The sequence below is a fragment of the Amphiura filiformis genome, chromosome 4, assembly GCF_039555335.1.
Source record: "Amphiura filiformis chromosome 4, Afil_fr2py, whole genome shotgun sequence".
Classification (NCBI taxonomy): domain Eukaryota; kingdom Metazoa; phylum Echinodermata; class Ophiuroidea; order Amphilepidida; family Amphiuridae; genus Amphiura; species Amphiura filiformis.
The window spans coordinates 22,501,069-22,517,480 of NC_092631.1; the positions used below are offsets into that span (position 1 = coordinate 22,501,069).

General features: G+C 34.8%; 1 protein-coding gene across 3 annotated transcripts in view; it reads right to left on the bottom strand.

Moving 5' to 3' along the window:
* The window catches only part of LOC140150702 (xylosyltransferase 1-like), a 222,024-nt gene that overhangs the window by 88,126 nt on the left and 117,486 nt on the right, over positions 1-16,412 (bottom strand). The window lies entirely within an intron of this gene.

Genomic DNA, 16,412 nt, shown 5'->3' on the forward strand with positions numbered 1-16,412 from the left:
GAAAATAATTTTGGAAAAGAAACCAAAGGCCTACAAAATGTGAAAAAAAAAATTAACGCAATCAAGATAAACAAAATAATAACTTGCATGTGAATGATGGATAGAAACAAGTGAATAACTTTGCATAATATACGGTGGCAATCAAGAAAATTATAAGATGACAAGATAAATTTTATGAACTTAGATGGAGGATACATAGTTAACTAATCATTAATATTCCTGACAATGAAATCAAGAACAAAATAGAAAACATGATGGTTCTACAAATAATTCTGCCTTATAAATGACAAACTAATAAAGATCAATATCATGGTAAAGAATGAGACATGATATCATAAAAAAAATAACACATTCTTGAATAGCTATTTGGAAAAAAATGTGATGACATGTTGCGCAAATTAAGATCATCTTTTTCCTGTGATCCTCATGCCAAAAACACAATTAATAAAATATAGGTTTAATTTGAATAACCTACACTACTCAATCAAAATAGTGAACCAAATAGGTCCTTACATGTAAGCTTACATAACTTTTAAAAACAATCCTAGCAAACCATAATCTTTATGATATGATTATTGAACATAATAATAGAACGCAATGCTAATGTCCATAACTTCAGGTCATATCAAATGACATGTTTAAATAAAAAAATAAATGATGAGATAAATTGGTTGGCAAATTACTCAAGATGGTATCATGATGGATATGAAAAAATGCTTTCTTTTTAACTGATGCCAAATACAAATGTTTAGATGATTTGATGATAATTTTGGATTGACAATAGCATGCAAATTGGATCACTTTTGGTAATGATCTAAAATATGCCAAAACACAAAATATCACAACAATAGGTTTAGTTTAGAAACCTGTTCAAATCAATTAATAAAACATCAGTTTGCAAAATGAAAATCAATAAACATGTAAAACAATGGGAGACTACTATCAAAAACTCTATTTTGAAGAGAAATTGGATGTGAGCAGTTAGCACTGATGCTCAACTCAACTCCTTTGGCCTACATAAAACATGGATAACTTTTAAAAATTGCAGTGAAAGCAATAAACAATTAAACCATGACAGAAAAATATAAAACCACTTTTAAGAATACAAAATTTGGAGTTAAATACACTGAATATGATAATGAATATAACCAGCCAAGGGGTCGTATTTGTGGCGAATACATAATCTTCATGCTCACCCCTGCTGCAGAGAAAATGTTGTCCTCTACATTTTAGTTATCTTCAGATGATAAAATCATGTAAATTGTACAATACTTAGGAGTTTAATATTTTATGATAATTTCTTAAGCAAATAATGTCATTTGAAGTGTTTTCAAAAGTCAGTTTACTTTTGTTGCTCTGCTGTTCGCTGATAATATATCTTCCATCTCCGATAGCAATTGTATAACGTAGTGGCGATGCTTTCTTGCTCCTTGCTAATGTAAAATAGGTGACATAATTTATCAAGCAAATGTCCGTATTGTTCCAAATTAGTATGTTTATGATTGCAGAAGATTCTACTTGCGTTGGTGCTTGTTGCATTAGTGATTTCTGAGTCTGTGAGAGTCGGTTCAGATGGGTTATACAAAGTGCGATGCGAGGAGTGGGTGTTAATAACAGCATATCCAGATGGACGAAAAGAATGATATTTCCTAAGTACAGTCACAAATGGTGGTATAATATCAGTAAGATGTCCATGGTGGTCAATTTCTAGAAGGTGTTGGCATAAACATAATAATACTTCCAAAATATCTTGGGATGGGACACGACGGGAAATATCTTCCAGTTGACACAATATAAGAAAATTAAACTTTCTGTCCAGTAACTGGTCACAACAATCATCAGTTTGTAAGTTACTCAATTTCTCCCAAGCTTGAGACATAGCAAGTTTATCATGTTCACTAACCAGGTGATTATCAAGAGTTGCTGCTGTTGGTTGGATCAGTTCAGACTCAGAGTCACAACATGTATCAGATTCAGATGGTTCAGATGATGGATCTTCAGGAGGAATGTCATCATGGATAGAGTGTTCACTTACCAGGTGACTACCATGAGTTACTGCGATTTCACCATGGTTAATACATGAAGCTGTTGGTGTAGAAATTAGTTCAGAGTTACTATCAGATGATGGATCTTCAGGAGAAATGTCAACTAGGGGAGTAATATCATCATGATCATCAACTTGGGGCAAGTCATTGGGTATAGAGTTTTCACTTACATCACTTGTATCACACGGAAAGTCATCGGAATTGTATTCAAACATATCATCATCAGTGTTATCACTATGGGCATGATCAAGTTCAAGATCAGCTTCACTTTCTGGTTCAGTTGCATGACCTGCATCAGTTGGATCAGTTAGCGTAATAGAAGCAACACATGCAGGTTGATGCTGTACATTATGGATGAAGCCGGGTCTGTCCATGGCAAAATTACTTCCACGGACACATATGCCTCCAGGGCCGGTGACGTGAATGGCTTCTGGAGTGCGTCCTGGAACAAGCACAACATCGAATACAACCGCTTCACCGTCGCCTAAACTTGATTGAACTTTAGCAGGGTTGTTCATGGTGATACCACGCCAATGAACAAACACATCTTCATTGGTGTCATCGCGGTGATGAACCCATACCCATTTTTAACGTTGAACCACTTTACGTGTCCTGTGACTTTGCGTGCAAGAAAATGAGGAGTATGTAGTCCTATAGATGGATGACTTAGATGATGAAAGCGGCGACACATAAGTTGCTGTTGTCTAAGATGAGCAATTTGCCACTCCAAACATTCTACTCTGGAAATCAAATTTGCAGTAAAATCAGGCATAATGATGATAAGTTCCGAGGGTCGTGGGTGCCCTGATCCAATTTGTTGAAGAAAAGTTATCGCCAAGTGAAAATTGCTCAGGCCCCACGTTGAAGACGCCAATGTAACGGGGTGGAAAATTTCGTTACGCAATAAAAAAATAATAGACACAGATGGAAACTGGTAGATCTATGATGTTAGTGCTCCGGCTTTAATATATGATAATAATAAGTATAAACAATATTCCTGAAGATGGATGCAATTAATGATAATATGATATTAAGACGAAGTTGGTGTTGATGTTGAGCAGTTGGAGGCTCAGATGGAAGTGACTTGTGTATCACAAACCCAGACAAACAAAATTAAATTTCAAACCTCTTCAACAGATTACCTCTTATCCCTAAATACTAAATATAATGCATATTAAAACTACTTTTAAAATATTGTAAAAGAGATGGTAGAGATGAGAAGCTTCCAGAAAGTAAAGAATGCCCTATTGTTGTCAGATAAGCAAAATGTAAATACCTTAAATCCCAGTCTATTCACTAAGTTCCTTCAGTAGTTTTCAAGTTTTTATTTGGAATTCACTTTTACATCAGCGGCACTCATCTATCTGATGGTGCATCCAAGACATTAAATATACAAACAAAGCTTAATAATTATCAACAATTATATAACAAAGTAAAAATATATTCAAGCAAAGGGTACATATAAATAATCTAAAGTGAGGAAGAGGGCTAAAGAAAGAGAACGGATGAAAGAAAGAAAAGAAAGAAAGAAAGAAAGAAAGAAAGAAAGAAAGAAAGAAAGAAAGAAAGAAAGAAAAGAAAGAAAGAAAGAAAGAAAGAAAGAAAGAAAGAAGAAAAACGAAAGAAAGAAATAACTTAATCAATTGTTACAAAAAAAGACACGTACAGTGTCATACAGATATACTTATACTATATAATACATGTTTGTATGAGCTTCATAAATCAATACATTAATATGGGTTATAATTATGAGATCATAAGTCTTTCAACATATTACTCCTTTCTTTCCACGCATCAGTGAGAAACATTTTACTACATTTATCAAGTATAGACCCTAGATCATAGCTATCTTCAAGATGTTATCTAAGAGGAGATGGTGTCTAATATTTGCATCCCCAACCGAGAACATATGCCAAATTACTTCCCACCCTTTAGAACATAGATCTTTTTCAAGTCTTTTGAAGTGGTCATTCCTTATGTAGTCCAAACTTGTACAATTGAATAGAAAGTGATCAACTGATTCCTCCTGGTTTAAATTGCATAACTTACAAAGACCCGTGTTTATATCTGACCATGACTTTTCCTTCCTTCCAAATCTAAAGAATTAGAGCGGGCTTTGAATTTTAAGCTTGACCCATAAAAATTCAGGTTATCAAGTAGGTATGGTTCTAGTGATGGTCGCTCTTTGTACCTAACATAGTCGTCAAGAGAAGATTTATTCAAGGCTTTGATTCTCCAATTGTCATGATCAAGCTCTTTATTTACATTCTTAAAGGTGTTTGACCAATCTGCATTGCTTGATTGGTCGGTGAACCCGTAATTGTAAAACATACTCATATTACATTTTTCTAGAGAACTTTCCATATCACAAAGCCAGCCCCATTTCAATTTGTCTTTGACTTGGAAGATTGCTTTAAACAATAGTTTTGGTAACCTGTTTTCATCCATATCCTGAAGCCTCTTAAAGTACTTGGCACGAATATTATTTTGGATAGAGGCAATAGTTTGCCATCCAAGATCACCATATAGGGCCTCTTTAGCAACGTTTCTTGGTGCTTTGAGAATAGCTCGAGCCATGTGATATTGAATATTTTCGAGCTTGTCTATCACTGTAATACCTTTACAAAACCATATTGCACATGCGTAATTGATTGATGACAGTCCAATTGATTTCCATAGGAGATCACCATAATAGACCCTATTAAAGTCATCTTGGTCATCAATTATTGATTTGATGTAACCAATTAATCGATTACCTCTTTTAACAACTTCCTCGATATGAGAGTGATCTGACATGTTCCTTGAAATGGTAACACCTAAATATTTGTACTCGTTGACCTCTGTGATGAAACTATTACAAAGTTTCCATTTTCTATCTACATTAACACGCTGCCGGTGATGAGAATATTCGATTTGGTATAATTAAACGACATTTTGCATTTATTAGAAAACTCGCTTGCTGTGTTAAGGAGTAGGTTAAGGTCATTATCATTATTTCCAATCAGAACTACATCGTCTGCCCAAAACAAACAGCCAATATTTGTACCAAAAATACTTACACCTAAGTTTTTGGCCTTGATCATTTTTGCAAGCTCATTAATGTAAATGCAGAAGATAATTGGCGAAAGGACACAGCCTTGTTTCACACCTTCATCTACAGTAAAGAAATCAGTTTCTACATCTTGGAATATTACTTTACTTTTTACATTTTTGTACATGTTTATAATGATATTTAAAAGATTACCCTCAATACCAATACTCTTCATAGCTTTAAACAGACCTTGGCGCCAAACTGTGTCAAAGGCTTTCTTAAAGTCAAGAAAAGCCATAAATGTTTGCTTGCCTTCAGCTTGTCGCGTTGCAATAATACTTTTAAGGTTGAATATATGGTCTTCGGCGCCTGTCTTTACGGAAACTGCCTTGCACTTCAGTTAGAATATTATTATCTTCAATAAACTTTGCCACAGTTTACGCGATAATCCTACTATATCCTTTTGCGACACGAGATGTTAAGGTTATCCCCTGTAATTGTCAAGATCTTTAACATCGCCTTTCTTAAAGATTGGTATTATAATGCCTTCATTCCATTCATCTGGAATACACTCAACTTCTGTTAGTCTTTTGAAAAGACTAAATAAGGAAGACATTAAAGCATCTCCGCCGTTTTTGATAAGCTCATTAGTAATCTTGTCAATTCCAGGGCTTTTATTAAGTTTACAATGGGAAATTGAATCAACAACATCTTCAATAGTGAAGGATAACTTGTCAATCATAACATTGACATCCTTCCCATTCAACTCACAGGTCTCAAGATAATTAGGAGTGGTTGAGTCATCCTCTTCATTAGCATAACAAAGGTTATGGTTCATTTTACCTAAGGTATTATAGTACATCATAATTGAAGTTTTCATAACTTCCTTATCTGAAGTGGTTTGGTCAGTCCCTGGAATCTTTATTGATGTAACTTTATTAATTGGTTTAGCTCCTTTCAATTGTTGCCAAAAGTCCCTAGTCTGTGGGCCACCTTTTTTCATTATATCAGAACACCTATCTACTCTCATTTGCATAATCTTACGTTTAATCAATGATTTACATTCAATTCGCTTCTTTTGATAGTCTTCCCACAGTGAATCACAAACCTGCCCATCAAAGTCAGGGTTATCTTTTTTTTTTTTTAAAGTCGATGTGTCTTACATGCATTTTTTCTTCTATTTATTCCTTCTAAAATGTCATCATCAAACCATGCCTTACATTTGTTATCTTTGTATTTACAACCAATTGTTTCTTTTGCTGCTGATAAAACACCATGTTTCCATTCAGACCAAGCTTCATTGGCAGACATATTAGTAGGGTCCCAATTATGGAACCTTGTTTTCAAGACCTCTTTGAACGGTCCCCAATCTTGATTAGGCTTGATATTCCAGTACATATCATCTTTGGGATTACTTTTCAACTCAGAATTATTTTCTGAGAACGTGTTATTCACATGTTTAAATGTTGTTACAATCATGTTATGGTCACTACCTAAGTGATATATTCCTTCCTCATCAATTAACATATTATCAAGTCTATCAACAACACTTTGTGATACACAAACATAATCAAGTACACTCTTTTGTTGGTTTCTGACCCATGTATACACAAAAGTACATTTATCATGTAGGTTAAGAATTGACAGATCCGTTGCATCACAAAAATCAATTAGACCTTGACCATTGTAATCAACAGTCTTATCCTCATTTAAAGGATTCATACCGATTTTCCCATTAAAATCTCCCAACACGATAATATTTGCATTTGAATCATTTTGTTGAATCCTTAAGTGTTCCGATAGTAAACATACATACATTTCATCAGTAAGGGGGCGATCGGTTCCTTCACAAGGAAAGTATACGACAGCTATATAGAAGATCGAATCTGGTGACCCAGTATATTGCACTTTCACCCATAATCTTTCATACTTATCCATCTTGGTGTCAAAGACATTATCATCAAGTATCGTTACATTATCTTTTATGAGGAAACCGATCCCCCCTTGACTTTTCTTAACATCATTAAAGCGATTTTTCCCGATCCAATTATATCCTTTAACATTAAATTGTTCATTGTTTTTAAGAAATGTTTCAACTAAGCCTACGATTTCAATTTGATTGGTATTAATAAAATGATTTAATTCAGATCGTTTACTTTTGATACCACGTAAGTTGTTGGAAGCAATTTTAATAGTCGAATTATTTTGTTTACATGTGCGCTTCTTACCTCTTCTACCTGGCCTACGCTTTTTGGGACCTTGGGATTTCCCCGATTCATTAACTCGTGTAGGCCTATTGCACGCTTGATGTTTAACATGTTTAACACTGGTTTTAGAATTGCTTCCAATTACATATAACTCAACATGGTCATTATCAAGTGAAGGTGAAAGACATTCATCATTAAGCACATTGTACATATTATAATTATCACATCGAAACCCCATATTGAATTTAGCACTCATACAGTCTTCTCTGGATAATCCAGACACGGCAATATCTTCCTTGCCAGATCCCTATTGTTTCTTACCACATTTGCTCTGCTTATGACCCATAACTCCACAAGTATGACATTTCACTGCCTTACCATGCTTACAGTCTCTCTGCTGGTGGTTCTTTTCCCCGCAGAAATAACATCCTCTCTTGTTCATATTGTTGTTGGTCTTGTCATAGCTAGAGTTCAATGAGCGTGTTTTAAAGTTTCGTTTCGAGTTCCCGTCTTCCGTTGATCGGGCTGAAGATGTTCGCGTCTTGATAACATGCCTTACCGCGTGTATGTTCCTTAACAATTTATTAGTACCAGCCTTTGATAGATGTAGTTTACCTCCATTCAACGCGTTTTCGTCCGCTTCATTATTGCGTAGCTTAAAGTTCATGTCATTGTCAATGATTTCGCATTTGTCAGTCGATTTCGCGATTTCTTTGTAGAATGAGTTCATTTTGTCAACCCTTGGTTGGTTCTTGCCATCACTGTCCGTTCGCGGGCATATTGTAGACACGAAGATGGTGGTTTCTGGAGCTTTCTCGCGAACAGACTTGATCATGGTCTTGAAGGCTTCTTTAGCAGGCTCAACATCTTCATCGGTCGTACAATTGTTCGTGCCACCATGAATTATAACAGCCTCGTAGGCCTCTGGTTTCTTCAACTTGCTGGCTATGTCAGTAACTTTTGCACCCGGCATACAGTCGACTTTCGTGTTCTCGAGGCCATTCTCGTTTATGTCCTTGATAATTGAGTCACCGATTATGAGGGTGGGCTTCGCGACATTGTCCTTCTGTGTTGTTACTTTCTCACCGTGCTGTTTGAGTTGCTGATTTTTGCACCGTAGCTGGTCTTGTAGGTCAGATATTTGCGCTCGTTGTTCATTCATAAGTTCAGTTAGTGTCGCGTTTTCATTACGTAGTTCCGATATATCCTTGGCCTGTGCTTTGGACTGGCCGCGACAACGTTTGGAGTGTCTTTGGTATACTTCTGCAAGATGAGCAAATCCATGCAGAGGGTCTGGCACTTGTTTTAATTCCAACACAAGATTTGTGAAACTGTTCCTGGCATAACAAGCACTCCACTGGTTTATATTTGTCCGAGGCAGTGTCCACTTTCTGGCAAGTTTCTGTGCATTTAATCTTGGTTGCTGTTACCTGCACCTCATCTGTAGTACTTTCATTTGACGTTCCTGGTATTGGCAGTATCGGGGAAAGCGGTATTGCGGTAGGCTGTGATGTCTGTTTATTCTTCACACGAAGTGGCGAAGTGACCGCCAATAATGCACTGACGAAGGATGGTTTCGTCGGAGGAAATCGTATATCATTACATTCCTTACATATGATAAGATCCCCATTACGAGGTGCCGTAGAGGCCTTTGTTTGCTTGCAATCATAGCAGTATCTCATGATGTTGAATATTAAATACAACACAGAATAAGAATAAGATGAAGCTATATGATAAACAGCAAATAAAAAGCAATAGTCCGTTTGATTGATCAATACAGGAAGTTAAGTTGTCATGAATGCAGGAGCAGCTTAGATGCACGTCCGTTCTCTATGAAAGCAGGAAGTGTCAGGAAGTGTCAGTAAACATTATTAAATTAAGTCCTAAAAAGTTTTCTCCCTCACTCTCTCTTTCTTATTTTGTTAACACTATTATCTAACTATCTATTGTATTCACTATATTAGTTATTCTAAATAAACAAACTTTTTCACCAGGTTCCACCATTGTAAATAATTAGTTATTCTTTCTTTATCTTCCAAACATTTATGCTTTTATTATTAAGACCAGCCATTCTGGTGCCGGTTACATACATTTTCAAGGTATAGATGTGGAACCTTTGGATTAGAACCAAAAAACTGCATACTGGCAAATCCAAGAGTATATGGTTATGCCAAATGATGCAATTGATTGGATAAACTGTTGCAATGTCTTGTTGATCTGTTTAATTGATTGAAAGTCATTCATGGCAAGGTCTAAAAGTTTCTAAGTAAGTTTTTAAAAACAAATTAAAAAGTGTAACTTTCTGTACAATACAGAAATATAGTAAAAGATGCATTCCGATACGTATATATTCTTCCTTGATGTAGTACCTTTCAGTCAACCTTACTTAGAGGAAAATTGAGGCAAAATGAGCTGGTTGCACAGCTGACTTGTGTAAGTATGTTACCGACATGTTAAGCGCACAGATAGTATGAAGAAATATGATCCCCGGACACCCTATGGTCGTTTACCCCAATGCGAGTTTAAGGTTCCTGCAGAGTCGCAGTAACAAACATTGATTTTCTTTACCATCTCTTTTTCACAAGCTTCTTTTTTTTCCTGTGAAGCTATATTTGGTATAAAACCACCGGAGGTTTACTCTGCGGTGCTCTCCAAATAACGCTCTCAGGTAAATGATGCAAAGTCTGAGGGAACCAAACTTGACATGATAGAGCGTTAAGTGACTCAGATTACCAGAGAACTTCCTGTTATGCTATCCCATGATGCATGGCGAGTTTTTGTTAAAAATTCAAAAATAATTTTAGTAATGCTTTTCAAGTTTATGATATGAGCAAGTTTATCAATAGCAGACCTGAAACAGGGTCTTTATAAAAAAAAGCTGAAAATTGGGGTAAAATGCACAGCAGCTGAAAGAAGTATCCCATCATGCATTACAGTATATATGAATGCTCCATAGCAAATACATACAAAATATAAACAAGAACCGCTTAGATATTGAGAGCTATGGATAGTTTCACAATACTTCAAGGGTCATACTTTTGCAAACAAAAGTCTAAGCTTCCCTGATCTAACCCTAACCGCCTAGGGGCTTTTTGGCGACGGGAAGGGAAAGAAGGAAAGAATAAAGAGAGAAAAGAAAGAAAGAAGTTGTTTGCTCTGGGTGGGATTCGAACCCGAGACCCCTCGCATGCCAAGCACTCGGTCGGCGACACTTTGCCACGGGTCTTGGGCTTCGCTGGCCAGCTGAAACCGTGCCTATATATCACTTAGGGCGATTGCGTCATCACACCACGTGGGATGCATGCACGAACAGCGCATATATCAAGTAGTATTTTGTAGTATTCAGGAGGGTTAGGGTTAAGGGAGTTATTTAAAGTTGAAGTGATGGATTTTGTGTACATTTTCTATGGCACATTCAGTTCTATTATGGTACTGCAAAGCATAATGGGATTACCCTTTCAGCTGCTGTGGGTAAAATGGCTCAAATTGGACTGAAAATAAAAGAAAACACATAAATTTCAGGAATAAAAAAGAGGAAATCAGCTGAAAAGAGGAAAAGTTTCAGGTCTGCAACAGATAGCAGAACAATTAACCTTTGATGAAGTGACAATTCCACTGAAATCTAAGAACACAGAATATGAAAAATACACTACAACAATGGGTGCATCTGCACTACTAAATCACAATGGGCTATTTCTGTTGAAATCCATAACCCCCTATGAAAGGCATAACTTTAATATCCCATACAGGGGGTGTAAATTTCAAATAGAGCCACCCATTTAGGTTTACAACCCCATTTGACACTCATCTTACCTCGAGTCAAGAAAGTCTTTTGTGAGAAATCTATTAAATATGCAGGTATAAAGCTTTGGAATGCTATTGATTCTGATATCAAGTGCTCGTCATCAGTGAAGCAATTCGGAAAAAGTATAAACAACATCTTATGCAAAGCTATTCTTAGTCTTTCAATCATGTGTACCTCACCAATATTTTGTTCACTAATTTCATTAATTTACTTCAATAATTAGTTTTTGATATGTGCATTTTGTTTTTCTTTGTTTTTCCTTAAATGTTAACATAGGATATGTCATTGATGGACATGACAGCTGGTTGGTTGGACTCGGCATTTTGTTGTCTACCAACCTGCTGCCATGTCAAATAAATGCCATATACCTGTATCAAGGGGTTACAGAGCTACAGGCCTTTGGGCCTTTACTGTAATTCCTTCACTCATCGTTGTATTATGCATTTCCATAATTATTATATTTGTATTATTATTTATATCTTTATAATGTATTATTCTTATGTATTTTTCTTGAAAAGATAATAATAAATCTATCTATCTATCTATGTGTGTAAGATTAAGGCCATGCCTTCCACAGGGGGTTATGGATTTCAACTGAAATCGCCCAATATTGCTTTGTCGAACTAAACATTAATCGCTTCATCAACATGATCAAAGTACCTCAGTTGCTTCATATACCAAGCTATCTTTGTAGAACTAAGAATTATGTGTTCGCATTAAATTAATTAGTTTTTAAATAATGATTGTTAAACTCTTCTTCAAACTAAGCAACTTTTGTAGTTTAAACAGAAGGTTTGTTAAATACTGAATGCACACTGAATGCATACTGAATATACCTTAAGGCATAGGCAGGAAAAAACACTGCTTGCAATGTTTTCTGATTATCCTGTGATACTGATACAATTACTTTTTATCACAGAAAAAAGTTTCCCTCAAACTAACATCCTTTGTTATGGTTTCCTATAGTAGCTTCCTGCACTCAGATTAATTAAGGGGGTATTTTGTGTTCCACAGCCTCATGCCCTTTTTTTCTAAAAAAAATTGAGATTTTTATACCATCGAAACCTCTGGCTATATTACATAATGCTTGTGTGCAAAATTTTGTTGCAGATTCATTAGCTTGTCAGAGATATTGTTGAATTTGTATTTCTGTTCTGTTCATAGAACAAAATTACAACACAGTTGCCTATGAAGCTTATGGGAATAAGCTTTTATCGTGATTATCTACCAAAACATTCCACAAAAAGAGGATGCTAGAATCACAAAATACTCCTTAAAGATTTGGGAGTATGGTATTGGTAACTGATATATAAACATTGATTATACCTTGTGGGAAGCGACAGGTAAATGTTGACAATGATTGCTACGTTTCAGTTAATTTTAGAACACAAGCACTGAAACAAAATGGGTCTAATTTGATAAGGTTTCCTTGTTTTGCTCAAACCAGGAATGCAAAGAATGCTTTATCTAATAAGGGTAACAATATATGATAAGGCCAAAAAAAAAAAAAGGGTTGTCTCAAAGCTCGCACGCACATTTGTAAAATCGTGAGATTTGAAACAAACAAATGCGAATTTTTTTTTATTTCAAAAAAAATTTTTTTTTTTATAGTTTTTCCAGAAAAATTCGGCGAAAATCTGATTTTTTTCTCCAAATACCATGAAAAAAGTCGGGAATAAAAAAAATCGCATTTGTTTTTAAACGTTAACCACTCGTGAGCTTTGAGACAAACCATTATTTTTTTTGGCCTAATAGGACAGGTGTTTGTCATTTACCCACCTGAATTCTGAAATATCAAATAATTTCTTACCACTACTTTGACATTATAAATTTGCTCTTTTTCATAGAGTATATAAGCCACAAAAACTTTGTCAGTCTCCACAACTTTTGCTCATTACTGTCAATTTTGGACTTTTAGCAAGCAAATTTCCATGTTTTGGGATTTATTTCGAAAAACAAAAACAACCCGAAAACTTTGAAACTTCAAAACATAACGAAAAAAGAAATGTTCTTTAAATACAAAATTTTAAAAGCTATCTCTGCACATGGGATGCTGATACTTCGCTTTTTTCTTGGCTGTACCTATATACTTGCTTTTTAGAAACAAAATTGTGGCAAAGATGTGTGTTTAGTAAAGCAATATACTTTTTATGTCTACGTTTGCCAGGAGAATTTAAAACTGCACCGAGTTAGGCTGCCATGAACTATTTAAAAAAAAGGGTATATACATAGTGGGGTATATTAAATACGCCATTTTGAAATGGGTCTCGACTACTTTGGTGGCAATATATTGATCAACACCCTCTGTAATATGACACTGAATCCTTTCCAATTTGCATTATTGACATACTCCCTGTTAAAAACAGAGTACATCTCTAGGATTGTATGAAATCGCGGAAACTAGAATTTAGGCTAACAAAAACACAGATTTGTATCCTGTAGGGATTTTTAGGGGGAGCAATTTTACCACTTTCCTTTTTTCTTTTTCTTTTTCTAATTTGAGGAATCCAGATAAATATTATATTCTAATGCAGAAAGTGCCTAGATTTGTTTTTCAAATGCTCTTCTGGTAGAATTTGTTCTAGATGAAATCAATACCCCATATTGAAAATCAATCTTTACCTTTCCTAAAAGCTCTCTCTGTTTCACATTAAATCTACTTTTGCAAATAATTTGCTGATAAATATCTGGAATTTGAAGCCTTGCAAAAAATAATAAAGTAAATATAACATAATTCTAATTTTCTATGCATTTTGCTTTTTGGAATACCTACAGTAATTTTTTTTAAAAACATGTCTTTTTTAAAAGGCAATTATCTTGCAATCATTTCAGTTGCCAGTTAAAAAACGTCCTTCCCTCCCTGATTTTTTTTTTGTAGATTCCCTAAAAACACAAGTTGTGCAAAATAACACATATACACAATGCAACTACAGGGTGAGTCAAAAAAAGTGCAATAGAGAAAAGAATCCATTTTTATTTAAGAACCGATTTGAACCTTTTAGGTTTTAAAACATTTCATAAATGATATATCTATTAGTGACCTTGTGTGAAAAAACCAAGGAATTAGCATTTACCGTTTTGTTTTTATGACACATTTTATAGCGATACCCAATTTTAATGTTTGTCCAAGAAACATCTAAAATTTGAATGTCAGCCCACTCTGTGTAAGGTAGATTTGGAACAACTGCTATTTTCTTAACCTCATTGGCAATGAAATAAAATGGAGCACCCAAATTGTTATTGTCTTTGGTCTTGTTTAAGGAAAAGAAACATTATTTGTTGTTATTTTCATTTCACATTGCTTTTAAAGATGTTTATGCTCTATCAAAAACATACACGGATTTTTCAAATGTCGAAATGAAATGCGCGCAAATTGAAGTGGAGTGAATTATAAAATATCCAGTAAGTTGGACATATTGGGATTAAAAAAACTGGAGTTTGAGTCGAGTGAGGTATGAAGGACTTAAAGTAATGTTAGAAAGTTTGTTTGAACAGAAAAAGAAATTAAAATAACATAAAAATCAACCTTATTTAAGTTAAAGTCAGTTTCAGAGCTGATACCTTTATCGTGCATTGTGTGCTCTCATTCAAAATACATGGTACCTCGTGGACAAGTAATGAAATTGGGTGTCGCAGCAAAATTACTCATAAAAATTAAACGGTAGATGTGATTGACTTCATTTTTTCACAACAGGTGACTATTGAGTGTGGAATTTATAGAAACTTTAATAATTTGAAAGTTCAACATGGTTCTTACATAAATATCGATTCTTTGCTCTATTGCAAATTTTTTGACTCACCCTGTATATACAGCAAATGTAACTGTTTATAATGATGGTTAAAAGAGGGTCACATTGATCAATGCTCTCCCAGACATAATTAATTGATTGGACGCATTTAACGAAACAATAATTAATTATGCCTTTTACCTCTTTGTTTGCAAGTATATAAAACTAGCTAAAGGATGGTAAAAGCGGAAGCTTTTAAAGTGTCAGGTTCATTTTCTTATGCACCAATGATTTCAATTTCAAGTGGCCTCTATAAGATGCCTTTGAAAGTGGACTATTCCGATTGAAATCCACACTCCCCCTGTGGAAGATTTAACCAATGTTTTCCACAGAGGGAGTATGGGTTTCAAATAGAATAGACAACTGGGTTACTCTGATTTGAAACACTCACTCCAGTTGTGGAAGATATATGTAAAGCCATATACATAGGGGGAAAATGAGTTTCAAAAGAATTAACCCAAGACAATTCCATTTGAAAAACATACTCCCTCTGTAGACCTCTGAAGAAGACTTTTCTTAAATCTTCCACAAGAGTATGGTAGATTTCAAATGGAATGGCCTAATTAGATACCATAATTTAATATCTAACATCAGTGTGCAGCTAAATTCACATTAGTATATTGCAGCTCTTGACAGCTAGGTGTTAATGAAAACGGAGCGATTTTACACAAATTTAATTTACACCAGCAGCAGCCCATATTGAAGTGGAAAATCAGGAAAAAATATTGAAAAGTACAATGGAATCCATAAAAGCGTGATCTATCAGCAAAATATGATTAGCAACACTAATTCTGTCCTTAATTCTTTCCCTACACTATTCCATCATTGCTGAATATCCAGTGTTCAAATTAAGGAAAAGAAACTTGTCTGGACAACCCAAGCTACTCACAGGTCTTGGTTGTCCACCAATTATTTTTCAGTTGTCCGTAACTTTTTTTAAATTTTGGTCTGCACCAGAATCTCTCTCACTCTATGCAAAGTATCCAATGGTGTGAGTTGGCTTATTTTGGTCCAAAGATATCATATTTTGTCACCATTAACATGTTTAAGCTGGTTGTTACTAAAGCCGAGAGAAAAAAATATTGTAATGGTTTTTACATAATGATGAGCACCAGATTAACTATACACTATCCCTTTGTATCATACTTACTCTAGAGGGCAACATATCACAAACTTTTAAATTAAGGGCTCTGGTATGAGCATTTGGAAATTATTTTTTGTTGGTCATGAGAGCACTCCATAATTATCTTCAATATGAAATGTTAAAATTTTCAATTGATCGTCGGCTTTTCATCCCAGCTACATACACTTTAAGTACATATCATAAGATTTATAAAGTTTACTTCAAGGACTGTTTTAACAAAAATGTCAATTTTTAATCATTTGCCATAAAATGTGTATTATATTTTTCAAAAAAATTAAATTATTTGATATCAGAAGGACATTCCTCTTATTCAGAATGCAATTCGATATATCTGATGATCCTGATCATCTGATGTGGTCTCATGTCCCACACAAAAATACTGTCCAAACACT